At 42.7% G+C, this 13,541-nt stretch overlaps 1 long non-coding RNA gene across 1 annotated transcript in view; it reads left to right on the top strand.

Moving 5' to 3' along the window:
- The first annotated feature begins 3,126 nt into the window (after nt 1–3,126).
- The window catches only part of LOC131828694 (uncharacterized), a 16,572-nt gene continuing 6,157 nt past the window's right edge, over nt 3,127–13,541 (top strand). Inside the window, exon 1 of the long non-coding RNA XR_009352548.1 lies at nt 3,127–3,630. This is a non-coding gene — a long non-coding RNA (uncharacterized LOC131828694). The remainder of the gene's footprint in view (nt 3,631–13,541) is intronic.

Here is a 13,541-nt window from a genome sequence, read left to right as displayed (position 1 = left end):
CAAAGGGAGATTGTATTTCCGTTTAGCAAGTCAGTAACATTAAGACAATTAGGAGACAGGAGCTTCTGGAAGGATGATTATATTCTGCTTGCCTCAAGTATTTGTCAATGGGCTGCAGGTTATATGGACATTTAATTTTATCTACATTTCCTTCTGCCTTTGTTTCCTATATCATGGGTGCCCCCAGAAGACATGTGCTGGTTCAAAATACCACTGTTTATAATATCCCAAACTGGAAACAACTTTTATGTCCTTTAACAGAATAGTGGAGAAGTAAGTTGTTGCCTGCTTATTAAATGGAATACTATAAAGCAGCAAAAAATATTATAGCTATATACTTGGTCTTAGAATAATCCTGTGAAGACAACAGACAAGGCTAATTAACAAAAGAAAGGCACTGAGGAAAACAGTGTGAAAACAATTAATATATAGAATCCAAAGACAAGCAAAACTGATGTGGTAAACAAAGGCAGAAGAAAAATTATTAAATTTCCTTATTACCTACAGACCCTTGACAAGTCCTTGAAACAGGCTGAGTGACATTCCTCTAGGGACTCAACTAACTTGATATTAATATTTTGCTAAGGTCAAAAGTCAATCCTGGCCTGACACCCCTTCCCCCTAAGATCCTGTAAGTCTACTTTAACACATAAAAATTCCTTCAGAAACTTCCCTTATCTCTAACCCCCTTAATCCCCCAATATATGTGTTGGTAATCATCCCCCAAGCATATGGCCCACCAATATACATATGAAGGGTCACATGACTAAGGTTTTATTAGACTGTAATAAATGACTTTTTCCTAACAATAGCTAGCCCCCTCAAGGTCCTGGAAACCTTGCTTCCAAAATTCCTTAGAGACTTATACTATTCCTAACCCCCTTCCAACTTGAAAGTATACAATGGGCCACACCTCATGACCCCATGGTAACTCTTTCTGCCCATGAGTCCTGTCCCCCTGCTTTAAAAAAATCATCTTTTTGGGCGCCTGGGTGGCTCAGTGGGTTAAGCCGCTGCCTTCGGCTCGGGTCATGATCTCAGGGTCCTGGGATCGAGTCCCGCATCGGGCTCTCTGCTCGGCGGGGAGCCTGCTTCCTCCTCTCTCTCTCTGCCTGCCTCTCTGCCTACTTGTGATCTCTCTCTGTCAAATAAATAAATAAAATCTTTAAAAAAAAAATCATCTTTTTGCACCAAAGACGTCTCAAGAATTCTTTCTTGGCTCTCGGCTTTGAACCCTAACATCTTTTCCTACATCAAAACTATTCAATTCATTTTGGGGAGGAAGGAATAAAAAAAATTTTAGTTAAATTCTAATTAAAAACAAGTAATTTAAAAGTATAAAGTTCAAAACAGTAATGGGGGCAGTTAATGATTGATACTACACCAAAAGTTATAAATCAGGGTAGAGCTCTATTAAGATTAGTGGAACATACACAGATTTTAGGTTAAGTAGTATTCTTATCACCTTGAAGACATGTTTCACAATATAATCCTTATATGTCATATTTCTTATTTTTAAAATGAAAAAACCACTACACATGAAAATCTTGATCATACAGAAAGTATATGAGAGCCTGAGACAAAGCTCTGGACCCATTCCCACCCCTCTGAATTTAGGCTTATTCCAAGATGAGATGTCAAAAAGGAACCAGTGCAAAAAGCAGTCAAGGGTATGACTAGGAAAAGGTAAAGAAAAACAAACGGCTGACTACACACAGGCAGCAGCAAAGTGTGACCAAGAGACAAAGGAAATCAATGAGGAAATATTTCAGACTGAAGTGTTCAAATTTAGTAAAGGAAATAAAAGAAGTGCACAGAGAAGAGATGCAGATAAAAGAGGAAGAAGTAAAATTTCTGGAGAAGACAAGTTTAAAGGTTGGAAATTATTTCCTCAGGGAGGCAGGAAATGGCGATAGAGAGAAGAAAAGTTTTTGAGTAATAAAGCCTTGTGCAAGTTTGTGACTCTTGAAATATGTGCATGTACTGCCTTTAATTAAGAGCCCCCACCCCCACCCCTCCACGTCTCACTACCCTTAAAGGTGTCCCTGCAGGCTGGCGAAGACGTCTCAGATCTGCGGGTCTAGGACTCCCCCGCCATCCCTGGCCTAAGAAAGGGATTCCTCAAACTCAGTCCCTCTAGATCCCCTCATCTCCATCTTCCCAGATGGACTGGCGATTCCCCCCCCACTGAAGCCAAGAATCTTGGCTCCCTCTACAACGAATCCTCCCCCCCCCCCCCGACTCCCCACATACACACACACTGTCCCCACACGCAAGGGCCCAGTTCTCGGTCGGTCCCAGTAGTGCGGCCCTCAGCCTCGGACCCGCCGCCGGTCCCGCCCCTCACCTCGGGATCCGAGTCTCCACGCTCCCGCTCTTCACATCCCGCACCTCGATCGTCCCTCTGAGCACCTAGAGGAGGGTGGAACGCGGGGAGCTTGGCAGTAGTAGCTGAGGCAGTTGAGGCTAGTTTGCCATCACCATGGAAACCCCTGGCAGCGCGCCCTGGGCGGGGCCTCCGCCGGGCGGGGTCTACCGCAGCGCAGGCCCGAGTGCACAACTCTCGCCCGACAGGCGCACGCCATGTTGGGCTTGCTCGGTCCCTGCTCGGTCCCCGCTCGGCCCTGTACCCAGCACCCAGGAGCCACAGCCCGGGAGCCCGCGCACCCGCCGGCCTGTTTCCCCGCAGAACCCCACCTCTCCGGGAAGATGGGGCTGGAAGTGGAGCGCGGCTGGGTGCGGGCGAGGCCGCGAAGGCGCCATTGTGACGCGCCCGGCCGGGAGTGGAGAGTGGCGCGCCAAGGGTGTGCGGGATCCGGGACCCGCGGAGGGGGGCCGGAGGGCAGCGGCCGGCAGAGCAATCCTGAGCCCCGGAAAGTACAGACTGAAAAGCACCCCAATCAATGAGCCCCAAAGACGCCTGGGTCGAAGGCCACCGTGAGAGGAGAAAATGGGAGCCATTTCCTGCCGAGGGAGAAAGAAGGAACCGAGAACAGCGGAGACATAAAGGCGGCTCCCAAGGGCGGAGTTTGAGGAGCCGGCGCGGGCTGTGCTCCCGGCTCTTGGGTCGCTACTCCGCACTATCGGGTCGCTTCTCCTGGCACCCGGTTCCCCCGGAGGGCAGGGCTTTGGCCCTCTGGCCTGGTTCTCAGAGACAAGGCGGGGGGGTGGGGGGACGAGAATGTTCGTTGCTGGAGAAACGCTCCAGTTCGATGTCATTTGAGTTCCTATTACGTCCAGGCCACCCTGTTTTTGCTCTAAACGAGACAGACTGAACTTGTCAGCCCTTGATGGGGAGTTGCTCGTTAAGCACATGTACACAGCTGGAATTAGCAGTATCGCGGACCAGAGTTGCCATTTCTGTAGCAAAAGCTGCTAAGCAGTCTTCTGTTGCTTTCTGTCTTAATTATGATCAGATGCTGCGCTAAGAAAAGCAGCTCTGAGAGCCACGGTTGGGAGCTGGCCTGGATGCCCTGATGAACGTAAGCAGTGCCGTGGAATATTAACGTTAGAATGAGTTCTCTCTCTGACAAAGAAGAAGAAAATAAGACCACTTTAATTCTGCATGAACAGATAAAAACAGACACTGTGCAAGCACAGAGATGACCAAACATCCCATCCCCAGCTAACGTGAGTGACTACTGCTTTAATGACAACTCTAGCCCTGCTCCAATTCCTCCTGCTTTCTGATAAAAATTAAGCTAGTCCTTGAATTGCTCCTGCTTTCTGACTGAACCAGAACAAAACCTGTTTCCTTGGACCCTCCCCCAGATCATCTAACAGAAGCCCGTATACTATAATGAGCCCTCTCTAACACCCCCATCTTGAGACTCCCCCTGGGGTGAGGTCTTCCCTCACTACAGCAGCTAATAACCCTTCATTGTTTGACCACAACTATGTCTGGTAGTCATTGGTAGGCACCACCAGTATGAATAAACACGTATTTCAGAATTATAAGTAAGCATACACACAAAAATAAAACCTTACAGTCTGTACCAAGAAGTAAAAACATTAATGTGAATGGTAAAATGGGGCAAGATCTTTGTATATAAAAAGCTTACATTATAAATGCAGTTTGGCTTGTGTGTTGGGTTCCAGAAAAGTAGAAGGACATTAATGGTAAAATCAAATTAAAGTCTATAGTTTAAGAGTATTCTACCAATATGAATCGCTTTCTTTTTTCTTTTTTTTTTTTTTTTTTTTTTTTTTTACATTTTTGAGAAAGCAAGAGCACATGAGCAGGGGGATGAGGTAAAGCGAGAGAGACAAGTAGACTCCCCACTAAACAGCCCAATGCAAGACTTTCTCCCAGGATCCTGGGCTCATAACCTGAGCCCAAAGCAGACACTTAACTGACAGAGCCACCCAGCACCCAGTGTGAATTTCTTAGTTTTGTTAAATGTGCCATGTTTATATCACACATCGAATATAGGAAAAACAGTAAAAGGTATGCAGGTATTCCCTGTACTATCTTTGCAACTTTTCTGTATATTTAAAATGATCCCAAAATAAAAATTTTATTCAAAAATAATTGTGAATTGGGGCACCTGGGTGGCTCATGCAGTTAAGCATCTGATTGAGCGTCCAACTCTTGGTTTCAGCTCAGGTCATGATTTCAGGAGCAAGCCTGCAGTTGGCTTGAGGATTCTTTCTCTCCCTCCCTCTCTGTTCTACCCCTGTGCCCCTGCTCGCTCTCTTACATAAATAAATAAAGCTTTTTAAAAAATGTATGAACAATTATCCTCCATGGAAGAGGTGTTTGTTTGTTTGTTTGTTTGCACTGGAGTGGTAGTGATGGCTATTATATCCTGAGTGACTCTGGTATGAGAGGTAAATACATTCACAACCACAACTCTACTGTCTCAAATCTAGCTTTTGGTTCTTCCCATCCCAGCATGACAGGGTTTCTTCCTGGCTCCCTACACACCTCTCTGTCATGTAGCCCCCAGTCACTGAAAGTGACCACATCTCATCCATGTACTGCCCCACTACTTTGTTGTCATATGGAAGTCAGTCCAGGATTTATGACTACTTTCAGAGTGGAAATAAGCTGTAAGTGGTAAAAACCACAAAACGTACAGAAGTTTTGTCAGGCAGCACTGTCAAATTAAAGAAAGAAACTGCCTCTTTTCTTCTGTAAACACATTAACATACCGCCTGAGCTCTCCTTGCTGAGGTGTTATGCATCTGCCAGCACCACCGCCCCCCCCTACTCACCCCCCACCACAAACAGGAGGACTCTGCAATGGAAGGCATAGGTTCTGATAGACCAACAAAACATAGAAAATAGGATACCAAAACTGAACACCAGATACTCGCTAGGGAAATGGGTATAACGGCCTGGCTTTTTGTGGCAACAGTGAATAGAAAGTGTCATTCAGGGTGGGCCTGCGTAGCACAGTTGGTTAAGCAAGACACTCTTGGTTTTGGCTCATGTCTGTATCTCAGGCTCCTGATATCAAGCCCCTTGCTCAGCACGGAGTCTGCTAAAATTCCTCTCCCCTATCCCTTTACCCCTCCTCACCTCATGCTCGCTTGGGTGCGCGCGCTCGCGCGCGCTCTCTCTCTCTCTCTCATAAGTAAATCTTAAAAAAAGGTGAGGGGCTTTCAGGGAATCCTCCTGCAGTAAAAGAAAGATAGATGTATTAAGATATTAAGGGCAGATGATACAAATATTAAAGCAACTGGTGAGGGTGGGCGGGGTGGGAGGGGGGCTTCCTGGTTGGCTGTGTTGTGCTTAAGCGTCTGCCTTCAGCTCAGGTTATGATTTCCAGTTCTTGGGATGATCTCCCTCTGTCAGGCTCCCTGCTCATTGCAGAGTCTGCTTCTCCCTCTCTCGGTCCCTCTGTGCTCTCCGTCTCTCTCTCTCTCTCAAATAAATAAAATCTTTCTTTTTTAATTTATTTATTTTTTAAAAAGATTTTATTTATTTATTTGACAGAGACAGAGATCACAAGTAGGCAGAGAAGCAGCCAGAGAGAGAGGGGGAAGCAGGCTCCCCCACTGCGCAGAGAGCCTGATTTTGGGGGGGGGGGGTCCTCAGGGTCTTTATAAAAAATTTTATTTTTTTATTTTATTTTTTTATTTATTTATTTTAATTTCTTTTTAAAAAAAAAAAACAATTGGGACCCCGGGAAGAGTTTATCTTCTGGAATCTGGTGATTTTCACTATGTTAAAGTGGAGGCTACCTCTACAGTAGTGCTATCCAATAGAAGTAGAATGTAAGCCCTATAAGTAATTTAAAATTTTTCTAGGAGCCACATTTACAAAAGTAGGAAGAAATAGGTTAAATTAATTTTATGTTTTTGTTTGTTTCAACACTCCCAAAATATTATTTCACATGTAATCAGTATATAAAATTATCAATGAGACACATTTTATAATTTTTTACTGGATTAAATCTTTGAAACCTGGTGTGTATTTTCTACTGAACAACACATCTGAATACAGATGTTAAATTTGTGTTGGGAATATTATTTATATTTTGTAAAACTTATAGTTAAAAAAGTAGATTCACATATCCATGTTGTTCCAAACATAGTTAAAAGTTTTCCAGTAACTGAATTATCAGTATTTAAATTTAAATTAAGGCAAACATGCGAAGAAATTGGAATTCTTGTGTGTTGCCAACAAGAATGCAAAATGGTACAGCCAGTATGGAAAACAGTACGGCAAATACTAAAAAAATTAAAAAAGAATTACCATGTAATCCAGCTATTACATTTCTGGATATACTCAAAATAATTGAAAGCAAAATCTAAAAGCTATTTGTACACCAATGTTCATAGCAGCATTTTTGACAACAGTCAAAAGGTAGAAGCAACCCAATTCATTGATAGATGCATAACAGCTCTAAAAGAGAAGGACATTCTGGGGTGCCTGGGTGGCTCAGTCAGTTAAGCATCCCAACTCTTGATATTTGGCTCAGGTCATGATCTCTGTCCTGAGATTGAATCCCACATCTGGAGCTCAGCAGATTCCCTCTCTCTTCCTCCCTTTGCCCCCTCCCTGCTATGCTCTCTCTTAAAAAAAAAAAAAAAAAAAAAAAGAAGGAGGAGGAGGAGGAGAAGAAGAAGGAAATTTAAGACATGCTACTACATGGATGAAACAAGGACATCACGCTGCATGAAAGAAGCCAGTCTCAAAAAGACAAATATAGCATAATTCCACATAGATGAGGTATCAAAAGTACTCAGTTTCATAGCACCAGAAAGAAGAATGGTGATGTTGCCAGGGACTGTGGGGAGGCAGGAAATGGGGAATTATTTACTATGTATAGAGTTTCAGGCTTTCAAGACAAAAAGACTATGGAGCTTGCTTGCACAACACTGAATGTACTTAACATTACTGATTTTTTTAAGGCTTTTTATTTATTTTTAAGAGATTTTGTTTATTTATTTGACAGACAGAGATCACAAGTAGGCAGAGAGGCAGGCAGAGAGAGAGGGAAGAAGCAGGCTCCCTGCTGAGCAAAGAGCCTGATGCAGGGCTTGATGCAAGACTCAGTCCCAGGACCCCGAGACTATAACCTGAGCTGAAGGCAGAGGCTTTAACCCACTGAGCCACCCAGGTGCCCCTTTTAAAGACTTTTTTCAAAAGATTTTATTTATTTAAGAGTACAAGCAGGGGGAGCAGCAAGGAGAGTTCTAAGCAGGCTCCTGCTTAGCAGACAGCCTGACACAGGCTGACACAGGCTGACACAGGCTGACACAGGCCTCCATCCCAGGACCCTGGGACCACGACGTGAGCTGAAGGCAAATGCCAACCAGCTGAGCCACCCAGGCGCCCCAATACTACTGATTTTAGAAAATGGTTAAGACGGTCAACTTTATGGTGTGTATTTTATAATTGAAATGAAAAGTCAGGGGTGCCTGGGTGATGGCTCATTCAGTTAAGTGTCCTACTCTTAATTTCAGCCTAGATCATGATCTTAGTCAGGGTCGTGAAATTAAAGGTTTTGAGAATGAGCCACACATTGGGCTCTGCACTGAGCACTGCACTGAGTTCAGAGTCAGCTTGGGATTCTCTCTCCCTCTGCTCCTTGCCCTACCCGCCCCCCCGTAAGTAAACAAATTAATTTTTTAAAAAAGTCAGGGGCGCCTGGCCGGCCGAGTCAGTAGAGCATGTAACTCTTGATCTTGGGGTCATAAATTTGAGCCTCACGTTGGGTGTAGAGATTACTTTTAAAAAATAAAACCCAGGGGTGCCTGGGTGGCTCAGTGGATTAAGGCCTCTGCTAAACTGAACTCAGGTCATGATCCTGCATCTTGGGATCCAGCCTCCCATCTGGCTCTCTGCTCAGCAGGAATCCTGCTTCCTCTTCTATCTCTGCCTGCTTCTCTGCCTACTTGGGATCTCTGTCTGTCAAATAAATAACATCTTAAAAAATAATAAAAGAATATTAAAAAGTCAGGTCCTCTGTCCCACTAGCCACATTTCAGGTGCTCAACTGAGCTGTGTGTGTAAATGGCCCCCTTATCACACAGTGCAGCTTTAGGCTAAGAAGGGAGGAACTGAAATGCTACTATCTTCAACTGTCACTTTGAAAGGGCCATCTTTTGTGGCTCTGTCTCTGCTCTAAGTCACTGGCTTTCTTCACACTGCCTGGAGGGCTAGAACCTGTTACCTAAGTCTTGCCAGTTAGAAATACTCAGAATAAGCTTTGGCTTCCTTTAGGGAGTTTCACTTGAATACAGAGAGCAGGGCAGGCTAATTGTTAGCTATCTACTTTGACTCTGTGGGTGTAATATTTCTCAAAGGGAGGCCCAAGAGACTTCCTCTAACTCCAGTTGTCACCCCGTGAAAGTTTATTCCAAAATGGATTGTTTAACACAGAAATCACTGTGATCCAATGAATAGGATTTGAAAGCAATTTTTATAAAGTCTCATTTGTGAAGAGCACAGAGATTTGACATCTCAGGTACAGAAAGAAAGGTGAAGGAGCTAAATGAGGCATCATCAAGTTTTGCCCTTGACTTTCGCTCTAGGTCTTAACTGTGATTTGCTTTTATTCACAGTTCTTAGTATACTTTATGTTTCGTATCAGCAGCTCAATATATATTTTAGATAAAGATTAGAGTTTTTTCATTTTTATTTTAAGTTTGTTTTTTGAGAGAGAGTGTGAACGAAGCTAGGGTAGGGGGGGAGATGTAGAGAGGGAGGGAAAAAATCTTAAGCAGGCTCTGTGCCCAGCATGGAGCTAGACACAGGGCTCGATCTCATGACCCTGAAATCATGACCTGAGCTCAATGGGCACGTAACTGGCTGAGCCACCCAGGCACCCCTAGAGTTGTTTTTATAGTAATCATTGTATCTTATTACTATGTGATTCAGTTTTTCTATTCTCAAAGTCTTTTTAGTTAACGTGGCTCCTGAGAATTTTTATTCTTTTCTGAAAAGACATAATGTATAAGAAACACTGATAAGAAATAAATTTTGCCTTTTCAGAAAAGAACGAAAATCTTGGCTTGGTGGTAAGCTCTCTAAATGCAAAGATGTAACAATTTAATTCTCTTTGTCTTCCATACCATAAAGCACAGGTCTCAAATAAGTTCTCATTAAATTTTTGCTGATGGCCAGAAATGCTTTTTCTATAGGTGTTAATGTGTTTTTAAATGAATTATCCTGTTTTATTTAACAAGGTTTAAATATCTTTTTGCTCACCAGTAATCAAGGGCGGGCACCAAGTTTAGCTTAGTCTCTGAGTATCCAGAACAGCTGTGGTCCCCTGCCTGAAGGACAGACTCAAGTAGTATTGAATAGATAAGTAAATGAAAGCTAACTTTTTTTTTTTTTTTTTTTTTAAAGTAAACTGCTTTAAAATGAGTAGAGCTGGCGCCTGGCTGGCTCAAGTCAGTAGAGCATGTGACTCTTGATCTTGAGGTCAGGAGTTCAAGCCCCACAATGGGCAGATAGATGACTTAAAAAAAAAAAAAAAAAAAAGACAAACCCACACAAACAAAAAAAGAAAAAAAATAAAGGTGTACTTTATGGGGTGCCTGGTTTACTCAGTAGGTAGAACATGTGACTCTCGATCTCTGAGGGTTGTAAATTCTTTTTTTTTTTTTTAAGATTTTATTTATTTGACAGACAGCGATCACAAGTAGGCAGAGAGAGGCAGGCAGAGAGAGAGGAGGAAGCAGACTCTCTGCTGAGGAGAGAGCCCAATGTGGGGCTCGATCCCAGAACCCTGAGATCATGACCTGAGCTGAAGGCAGAGGCTTAATCCACTGAGCCACCCAGTTGCCCCCTTGGGTTGTAAATTCAAGCCCCACGTTGGGTGTGGAGATTATTTAAAAATAAAATCTTTAAAAAAATAAAAATAAAACAAAATGAGTAGGTAATTGCATTTCTTAATCCTTAAGAAGACCTTCCATATAAAAGTTGGGTTGATGGGACGCCTGGGTGGCTCAGTTAGTTGGACGACTGCCTTCGCCTCAGGTCATGATCCCGGAGTCCCGGGATCGAGTCCCACATCGGGCTCCCAGCTCCATGGGGAGTCTGCTTCGCTCTCTGACCTTCTCCTCGCTCATGCTCTCTCTCACTGTCTCTCTCTCAAATAAATAAATAAAATCTTTAAAAAAAAAAAAAAGTTGGGTTGTTGACATCCTCTCAGATTTTATAAACATAAAGCCACATTTTTTTTTTTAAGATTTTATTCATTTATTTGACAGAGAGAAATCACAAGTAGATGGAGAGGCAGGCAGAGAGAGAGAGAGAGAAGGAAGCAGGCTCCCTGCTGAGCAGAGAGCCCGATGCGGGACTCGATCCCAGGACCCTGAGATCATGACCTGAGCCGAAGGCAGCGGCTTAACCCACTGAGCCACCCAGGCGCCCCTAAAGCCACATTTAAAGGGCACAGTTGCCTGAATACATTCAGAATCAGAAGAGTCATGCTCACAGGAGCTCAGCCACAGAAATGGAGGCCTCTGTCAGTTATGGTGAAGACGAATGAAAACCAACTTTGTGACTCTAAGTAAGCCAACATCCTAATAGAAAATGAAGACTTTATAGTTCACATTTTCATGAAATGCCAAAATGCTTTTCATTGCATTTACAGATTTCAGTAGATTTATTTGTAGATTCAACATTCATGACTGCATTGTAGACTGACTCAGGCTACCCTCTCAGAAGGTAATAGGAAGGTCCTTAGCAATATTAACTTGTTCGTTGTCAATTAGCAGGACTCGGACTGGCCAGAAGAGAAAAGTCATTGTTAAGACCCCTTATTTCAGGGTTGAGGAGATTCAGCCCAGGAAGTTAAATGACTTTTCCAAAGTCACCCAAACAGTAAATTCTTGCACAGAAACCCAGAATGCTTGGGACCCATTCTAGTGATCCTCTTAAGCCAGACTGTTTCTTTGCTGTGTGTGTGTGTGCTTGTGTGTCCCTCACTCTGTACAGTAGCGTGAAACCGTCAAAGTGACCATGCAAGTTGAAATTATGCAAAGCAATCTTATGGGTCTATGGGGAAAAAATATTATTTCTCTAATCTTTGAAATTTTTGCCAAAACATTAAAAATGCTCTAAGTGTATTGGGAGATGAAAACAACATTAAAACTAATATTTATTTTTGTACTCTGTAACTTATTAGAAACATTGAGAATTACAGTGTTTTATTTGTAAAACCTTACTGGGAATAGTCTAAACAATGCTTGCCTCTTATTTTCATTGCATAGTGTATGACAGAAAGAGCATCTTTTCAATTTTTCTCTCAATTTTCATACTCCTTTATAAATTTAGATCACCTTCCAACATTTTATTATTCACACTTTCAATGTTAAGAAATATCTTCAGGGGCGCCTGGGTGGCTCAGTGGGTTAAGCCACTGCCTTCAGCTCAGGTCATGATCTCAGGGTTCTGGGATCGAGTCCCACATCGGGCTCTCTGCTCGGTAGGGAGCCTGCTTCCTCCTTTCTCTCTCTGCCTGCCTCTCTGCCTACTTATGATCTCTCTCTGTCAAATAAATAAATAAAATCTTAAAAAAAAAAAAGAAATATCTTCAAAAATCCCCAGCATAAAGTTGTTTTGCCAGCATCATCTCTTTTAGGACATCTTTAACCTTTTCATCATAAACACTTTTCCTATGTTAGGTTCTCCTTGGACAAGTTCCTCTGGCTGCAGATCTGGAGTCTCTTGGAAAACAGCAATGATCAACATTCCCCGTCAGCTCTTTTGGATATAACTCCACTTACGCTCAGTTCCAATTTTACTCCCAGCATTAACACTTTTCATTTATTTGCTGCACTTTTGTCCTTGTTGATCAGTTCCCTCTTTTGATCATCCTTTTTTTCCCCTAAATGTCCCATAGGTTTATTTTGGAAGACAAGATGACCCAATCACATGCTTTTCTGTCCATATGAGAGCTAAGCAACAGACTCAAAGTGACCACTGGCAGACTTTCAGAGAGTTTACATGACTTGTCACTTACCACGACCACGATACACACCCTTTATTTATATAGTGATCTGTGGTCTGAAGAACTAGGAGTGAAGTTTATACTTTATGCAATTACAGTTGATACAGTGTTGTAACTAAAATTTGCACTGTTTTTGAGGAACTGTTATGCAACTAAACTACGGTGAGTGTAATTTGTGCATAAGGGAACCCTTCAAAGTGAGATCTGGCTATGTCCAGGTACAATTTACTAGAGAGTTTAAGAAGAACACAGACTTGGGTTTTGTTAGACTGGTTTAAATTCAGGATAACCATGGGTGCGTGGGTGGCTCAATCACTCAAGCCTCTGCCTTTAGCTCAGGTCACAATCCCAAGGTTCTGGATTGAGTCCAGCATTGGGCTCCCTGCTCAGCACAGAGTCTGTTTCTCCCTCTCCTTCTGCCTCCTCCTCCCTGCTCATGCTCTCACTCTCACTGTAATATAAGTAAATAAAATCCTAAAAAAAAAAAAAGTAAATAAGTAAATTCAGGATAACCACTGTCAATCTTTTAAAAGAGAAAGGTAAGGAATTTGGCCAGTAAAAGCAAGTTTATTCGGGAATGGAAGAAGAATGGCAATGTGGGACAAGCACACTATGGCAAACCACAGGCGAGTACAGAGAACAGTGGAGAAGAACATACTTTATAGAGGAAAGAAGGAAGTTGGGAGGGGGTTTATTAAACAAAAGACCGTTCGAGGAATTCATTGGCTGCAGGCAAAGCAGTGGTGGCCTTTCACTGGTTACTGAACTGAGAGGAAATTTTCCTCCTGCTGGATTTTGCAAGCTGTGAGGAGTGGTGTGTGTGAGTCCTCCCTTCATGACTTCCTAATTCTGAGTTAGGTTTCCTTAACACATTTTCACATCTTAGACACATCCCTGACCTGTAAAGATAAAACTATCCCATCTCTCAGGTTACTATGAGAAATAGTGATCACATCAAGTTCTTGTTTCACAGCACTGGACAGATAGATACCCGCCAGGCTTGTGAGTAGTAGTAGTAGCAGCAGAAATAGAATCGAAATTTTCCATAGGCAATTCCAAAATTATTTTTATATTCTTCTTATTATTAAATAGGAAGATAAAATACTTTGTGGAAGCATATCT

Source organism: Mustela lutreola, chromosome 4 (genome assembly GCF_030435805.1).
Source record: "Mustela lutreola isolate mMusLut2 chromosome 4, mMusLut2.pri, whole genome shotgun sequence".
Classification (NCBI taxonomy): Eukaryota; Metazoa; Chordata; class Mammalia; order Carnivora; family Mustelidae; genus Mustela; species Mustela lutreola.
The sequence above is the reverse complement of the archived record's forward strand: the minus strand, read 5'-3'. Positions and strand labels throughout refer to the sequence as shown.